The following is a 6,358-nucleotide window of genomic DNA, read 5'->3' on the forward strand; positions in this document are numbered from 1 at the left end:
CTGTCTTCTGTCTTCTGTCTTCTGTCTTCTGTCTTCTGTCTTCTGTCTTCTGTCTTCTGTCTTCTGTCTTCTGTCTTCTGTCTTCTGTCTTCTGTCTTCTGTCTTCTGTCTTCTGTCTTCTGTCTTCTGTCTTCTGTCTTCTGTCTTCTGTCTTCTGTCTTCTGTCTTCTGTCTTCTGTCTTCTGTCTTCTGTCTTCTGTCTTCTGTCTTCTGTCTTCTGTCTTCTGTCTTCTGTCTTCTGTCTTCTGTCTTCTGTCTTCTGTCTTCTGTCTTCTGTCTTCTGTCTTCTGTCTTCTGTCTTCTGTCTTCTGTCTTCTGTCTTCTGTCTTCTGTCTTCTGTCTTCTGTCTTCTGTCTTCTGTCTTCTGTCTTCTGTCTTCTGTCTTCTGTCTTCTGTCTTCTGTCTTCTGTCTTCTGTCTTCTGTCTTCTGTCTTCTGTCTTCTGTCTTCTGTCTTCTGTCTTCTGTCTTCTGTCTTCTGTCTTCTGTCTTCTGTCTTCTGTCTTCTGTCTTCTGTCTTCTGTCTTCTGTCTTCTGTCTTCTGTCTTCTGTCTTCTGTCTTCTGTCTTCTGTCTTCTGTCTTCTGTCTTCTGTCTTCTGTCTTCTGTCTTCTGTCTTCTGTCTTCTGTCTTCTGTCTTCTGTCTTCTGTCTTCTGTCTTCTGTCTTCTGTCTTCTGTCTTCTGTCTTCTGTCTTCTGTCTTCTGTCTTCTGTCTTCTGTCTTCTGTCTTCTGTCTTCTGTCTTCTGTCTTCTGTCTTCTGTCTTCTGTCTTCTGTCTTCTGTCTTCTGTCTTCTGTCTTCTGTCTTCTGTCTTCTGTCTTCTGTCTTCTGTCTTCTGTCTTCTGTCTTCTGTCTTCTGTCTTCTGTCTTCTGTCTTCTGTCTTCTGTCTTCTGTCTTCTGTCTTCTGTCTTCTGTCTTCTGTCTTCTGTCTTCTGTCTTCTGTCTTCTGTCTTCTGTCTTCTGTCTTCTGTCTTCTGTCTTCTGTCTTCTGTCTTCTGTCTTCTGTCTTCTGTCTTCTGTCTTCTGTCTTCTGTCTTCTGTCTTCTGTCTTCTGTCTTCTGTCTTCTGTCTTCTGTCTTCTGTCTTCTGTCTTCTGTCTTCTGTCTTCTGTCTTCTGTCTTCTGTCTTCTGTCTTCTGTCTTCTGTCTTCTGTCTTCTGTCTTCTGTCTTCTGTCTTCTGTCTTCTGTCTTCTGTCTTCTGTCTTCTGTCTTCTGTCTTCTGTCTTCTGTCTTCTGTCTTCTGTCTTCTGTCTTCTGTCTTCTGTCTTCTGTCTTCTGTCTTCTGTCTTCTGTCTTCTGTCTTCTGTCTTCTGTCTTCTGTCTTCTGTCTTCTGTCTTCTGTCTTCTGTCTTCTGTCTTCTGTCTTCTGTCTTCTGTCTTCTGTCTTCTGTCTTCTGTCTTCTGTCTTCTGTCTTCTGTCTTCTGTCTTCTGTCTTCTGTCTTCTGTCTTCTGTCTTCTGTCTTCTGTCTTCTGTCTTCTGTCTTCTGTCTTCTGTCTTCTGTCTTCTGTCTTCTGTCTTCTGTCTTCTGTCTTCTGTCTTCTGTCTTCTGTCTTCTGTCTTCTGTCTTCTGTCTTCTGTCTTCTGTCTTCTGTCTTCTGTCTTCTGTCTTCTGTCTTCTGTCTTCTGTCTTCTGTCTTCTGTCTTCTGTCTTCTGTCTTCTGTCTTCTGTCTTCTGTCTTCTGTCTTCTGTCTTCTGTCTTCTGTCTTCTGTCTTCTGTCTTCTGTCTTCTGTCTTCTGTCTTCTGTCTTCTGTCTTCTGTCTTCTGTCTTCTGTCTTCTGTCTTCTGTCTTCTGTCTTCTGTCTTCTGTCTTCTGTCTTCTGTCTTCTGTCTTCTGTCTTCTGTCTTCTGTCTTCTGTCTTCTGTCTTCTGTCTTCTGTCTTCTGTCTTCTGTCTTCTGTCTTCTGTCTTCTGTCTTCTGTCTTCTGTCTTCTGTCTTCTGTCTTCTGTCTTCTGTCTTCTGTCTTCTGTCTTCTGTCTTCTGTCTTCTGTCTTCTGTCTTCTGTCTTCTGTCTTCTGTCTTCTGTCTTCTGTCTTCTGTCTTCTGTCTTCTGTCTTCTGTCTTCTGTCTTCTGTCTTCTGTCTTCTGTCTTCTGTCTTCTGTCTTCTGTCTTCTGTCTTCTGTCTTCTGTCTTCTGTCTCTGTCTTCTGTCTTCTGTCTTCTGTCTTCTGTCTTCTGTCTTCTGTCTTCTGTCTTCTGTCTTCTGTCTTCTGTCTTCTGTCTTCTGTCTTCTGTCTTCTGTCTTCTGTCTTCTGTCTTCTGTCTTCTGTCTTCTGTCTTCTGTCTTCTGTCTTCTGTCTTCTGTCTTCTGTCTTCTGTCTTCTGTCTTCTGTCTTCTGTCTTCTGTCTTCTGTCTTCTGTCTTCTGTCTTCTGTCTTCTGTCTTCTGTCTTCTGTCTTCTGTCTTCTGTCTTCTGTCTTCTGTCTTCTGTCTTCTGTCTTCTGTCTTCTGTCTTCTGTCTTCTGTCTTCTGTCTTCTGTCTTCTGTCTTCTGTCTTCTGTCTTCTGTCTTCTGTCTTCTGTCTTCTGTCTTCTGTCTTCTGTCTTCTGTCTTCTGTCTTCTGTCTTCTGTCTTCTGTCTTCTGTCTTCTGTCTTCTGTCTTCTGTCTTCTGTCTTCTGTCTTCTGTCTTCTGTCTTCTGTCTTCTGTCTTCTGTCTTCTGTCTTCTGTCTTCTGTCTTCTGTCTTCTGTCTTCTGTCTTCTGTCTTCTGTCTTCTGTCTTCTGTCTTCTGTCTTCTGTCTTCTGTCTTCTGTCTTCTGTCTTCTCTGTCTTCTGTCTTCTGTCTTCTGTCTTCTGTCTTCTGTCTTCTGTCTTCTGTCTTCTGTCTTCTGTCTTCTGTCTTCTGTCTTCTGTCTTCTGTCTTCTGTCTTCTGTCTTCTGTCTTCTGTCTTCTGTCTTCTGTCTTCTGTCTTCTGTCTTCTGTCTTCTGTCTTCTGTCTTCTGTCTTCTGTCTTCTGTCTTCTGTCTTCTGTCTTCTGTCTTCTGTCTTCTGTCTTCTGTCTTCTGTCTTCTGTCTTCTGTCTTCTGTCTTCTGTCTTCTGTCTTCTGTCTTCTGTCTTCTGTCTTCTGTCTTCTGTCTTCTGTCTTCTGTCTTCTGTCTTCTGTCTTCTGTCTTCTGTCTTCTGTCTTCTGTCTTCTGTCTTCTGTCTTCTGTCTCTGTCTTCTGTCTTCTGTCTTCTGTCTTCTGTCTTCTGTCTTCTGTCTTCTGTCTTCTGTCTTCTGTCTTCTGTCTTCTGTCTTCTGTCTTCTGTCTTCTGTCTTCTGTCTTCTGTCTTCTGTCTTCTGTCTTCTGTCTTCTGTCTTCTGTCTTCTGTCTTCTGTCTTCTGTCTTCTGTCTTCTGTCTTCTGTCTTCTGTCTTCTGTCTTCTGTCTTCTGTCTTCTGTCTTCTGTCTTCTGTCTTCTGTCTTCTGTCTTCTGTCTTCTGTCTTCTGTCTTCTGTCTTCTGTCTTCTGTCTTCTGTCTTCTGTCTTCTGTCTTCTGTCTTCTGTCTTCTGTCTTCTGTCTTCTGTCTTCTGTCTTCTGTCTTCTGTCTTCTGTCTTCTGTCTTCTGTCTTCTGTCTTCTGTCTCTGTCTTCTGTCTTCTGTCTTCTGTCTTCTGTCTTCTGTCTTCTGTCTTCTGTCTTCTGTCTTCTGTCTTCTGTCTTCTGTCTTCTGTCTTCTGTCTTCTGTCTTCTGTCTTCTGTCTTCTGTCTTCTGTCTTCTGTCTTCTGTCTTCTGTCTTCTGTCTTCTGTCTTCTGTCTTCTGTCTTCTGTCTTCTGTCTTCTGTCTTCTGTCTTCTGTCTTCTGTCTTCTGTCTTCTGTCTTCTGTCTTCTGTCTTCTGTCTTCTGTCTTCTGTCTTCTGTCTTCTGTCTTCTGTCTTCTGTCTTCTGTCTTCTGTCTTCTGTCTTCTGTCTTCTGTCTTCTGTCTTCTGTCTTCTGTCTTCTGTCTTCTGTCTTCTGTCTTCTGTCTTCTGTCTTCTGTCTTCTGTCTTCTGTCTTCTGTCTTCTGTCTTCTGTCTTCTGTCTTCTGTCTTCTGTCTTCTGTCTTCTGTCTTCTGTCTTCTGTCTTCTGTCTTCTGTCTTCTGTCTTCTGTCTTCTGTCTTCTGTCTTCTGTCTTCTGTCTTCTGTCTTCTGTCTTCTGTCTTCTGTCTTCTGTCTTCTGTCTTCTGTCTTCTGTCTTCTGTCTTCTGTCTTCTGTCTTCTGTCTTCTGTCTTCTGTCTTCTGTCTTCTGTCTTCTGTCTTCTGTCTTCTGTCTTCTGTCTTCTGTCTTCTGTCTTCTGTCTTCTGTCTTCTGTCTTCTGTCTTCTGTCTTCTGTCTTCTGTCTTCTGTCTTCTGTCTTCTGTCTTCTGTCTTCTGTCTTCTGTCTTCTGTCTTCTGTCTTCTGTCTTCTGTCTTCTGTCTTCTGTCTTCTGTCTTCTGTCTTCTGTCTTCTGTCTTCTGTCTTCTGTCTTCTGTCTTCTGTCTTCTGTCTTCTGTCTTCTGTCTTCTGTCTTCTGTCTTCTGTCTTCTGTCTTCTGTCTTCTGTCTTCTGTCTTCTGTCTTCTGTCTTCTGTCTCTGTCTTCTGTCTTCTGTCTTCTGTCTTCTGTCTTCTGTCTTCTGTCTTCTGTCTTCTGTCTTCTGTCTTCTGTCTTCTGTCTTCTGTCTTCTGTCTTCTGTCTTCTGTCTTCTGTCTTCTGTCTTCTGTCTTCTGTCTTCTGTCTTCTGTCTTCTGTCTTCTGTCTTCTGTCTTCTGTCTTCTGTCTTCTGTCTTCTGTCTTCTGTCTTCTGTCTTCTGTCTTCTGTCTTCTGTCTTCTGTCTTCTGTCTTCTGTCTTCTGTCTTCTGTCTTCTGTCTTCTGTCTTCTGTCTTCTGTCTTCTGTCTTCTGTCTTCTGTCTTCTGTCTTCTGTCTTCTGTCTTCTGTCTTCTGTCTTCTGTCTTCTGTCTTCTGTCTTCTGTCTTCTGTCTTCTGTCTTCTGTCTTCTGTCTTCTGTCTTCTGTCTTCTGTCTTCTGTCTTCTGTCTTCTCTGTCTTCTGTCTTCTGTCTTCTGTCTTCTGTCTTCTGTCTTCTGTCTTCTGTCTTCTGTCTTCTGTCTTCTGTCTTCTGTCTTCTGTCTTCTGTCTTCTGTCTTCTGTCTTCTGTCTTCTGTCTTCTGTCTTCTGTCTTCTGTCTTCTGTCTTCTGTCTTCTGTCTTCTGTCTTCTGTCTTCTGTCTTCTGTCTTCTGTCTTCTGTCTTCTGTCTTCTGTCTTCTGTCTTCTGTCTTCTGTCTTCTGTCTTCTGTCTTCTGTCTTCTGTCTTCTGTCTTCTGTCTTCTGTCTTCTGTCTTCTGTCTTCTGTCTTCTGTCTTCTGTCTTCTGTCTTCTGTCTTCTGTCTTCTGTCTTCTGTCTTCTGTCTTCTGTCTTCTGTCTTCTGTCTTCTGTCTTCTGTCTTCTGTCTTCTGTCTTCTGTCTTCTGTCTTCTGTCTTCTGTCTTCTGTCTTCTGTCTTCTGTCTTCTGTCTTCTGTCTTCTGTCTTCTGTCTTCTGTCTTCTGTCTTCTGTCTTCTGTCTTCTGTCTTCTGTCTTCTGTCTTCTGTCTTCTGTCTTCTGTCTTCTGTCTTCTGTCTTCTGTCTTCTGTCTTCTGTCTTCTGTCTTCTGTCTTCTGTCTTCTGTCTTCTGTCTTCTGTCTTCTGTCTTCTGTCTTCTGTCTTCTGTCTTCTGTCTTCTGTCTTCTGTCTTCTGTCTTCTGTCTTCTGTCTTCTGTCTTCTGTCTTCTGTCTTCTGTCTTCTGTCTTCTGTCTTCTGTCTTCTGTCTTCTGTCTTCTGTCTTCTGTCTTCTGTCTTCTGTCTTCTGTCTTCTGTCTTCTGTCTTCTGTCTTCTGTCTTCTGTCTTCTGTCTTCTTCTGTCTTCTGTCTTCTGTCTTCTGTCTTCTGTCTTCTGTCTTCTGTCTTCTGTCTTCTGTCTTCTGTCTTCTGTCTTCTGTCTTCTGTCTTCTGTCTTCTGTCTTCTGTCTCTGTCTTCTGTCTTCTGTCTTCTGTCTTCTGTCTTCTGTCTTCTGTCTTCTGTCTTCTGTCTTCTGTCTTCTGTCTTCTGTCTTCTGTCTTCTGTCTTCTGTCTTCTGTCTTCTGTCTTCTGTCTTCTGTCTTCTGTCTTCTGTCTTCTGTCTTCTGTCTTCTGTCTTCTGTCTTCTGTCTTCTGTCTTCTGTCTTCTGTCTTCTGTCTTCTGTCTTCTGTCTTCTGTCTTCTGTCTTCTGTCTTCTGTCTTCTGTCTTCTGTCTTCTGTCTTCTGTCTTCTGTCTTCTGTCTTCTGTCTTCTGTCTTCTGTCTTCTGTCTTCTGTCTTCTGTCTTCTGTCTTCTGTCTTCTGTCTTCTGTCTTCTGTCTTCTGTCTTCTGTCTTCTTCTGTCTTCTGT

The 6,358-nt window shown here is 42.9% G+C and overlaps 1 protein-coding gene across 1 annotated transcript in view; it reads right to left on the bottom strand.

Annotated features, from left to right (window-relative positions):
- The window catches only part of LOC129737563 (tachykinin-like peptides receptor 86C), a 264,810-nt gene that overhangs the window by 26,333 nt on the left and 232,119 nt on the right, over positions 1–6,358 (bottom strand). The window lies entirely within an intron of this gene.

Source organism: Uranotaenia lowii, chromosome 1 (assembly GCF_029784155.1).
Source record: "Uranotaenia lowii strain MFRU-FL chromosome 1, ASM2978415v1, whole genome shotgun sequence".
NCBI lineage: Eukaryota > Metazoa > Arthropoda > Insecta > Diptera > Culicidae > Uranotaenia > Uranotaenia lowii.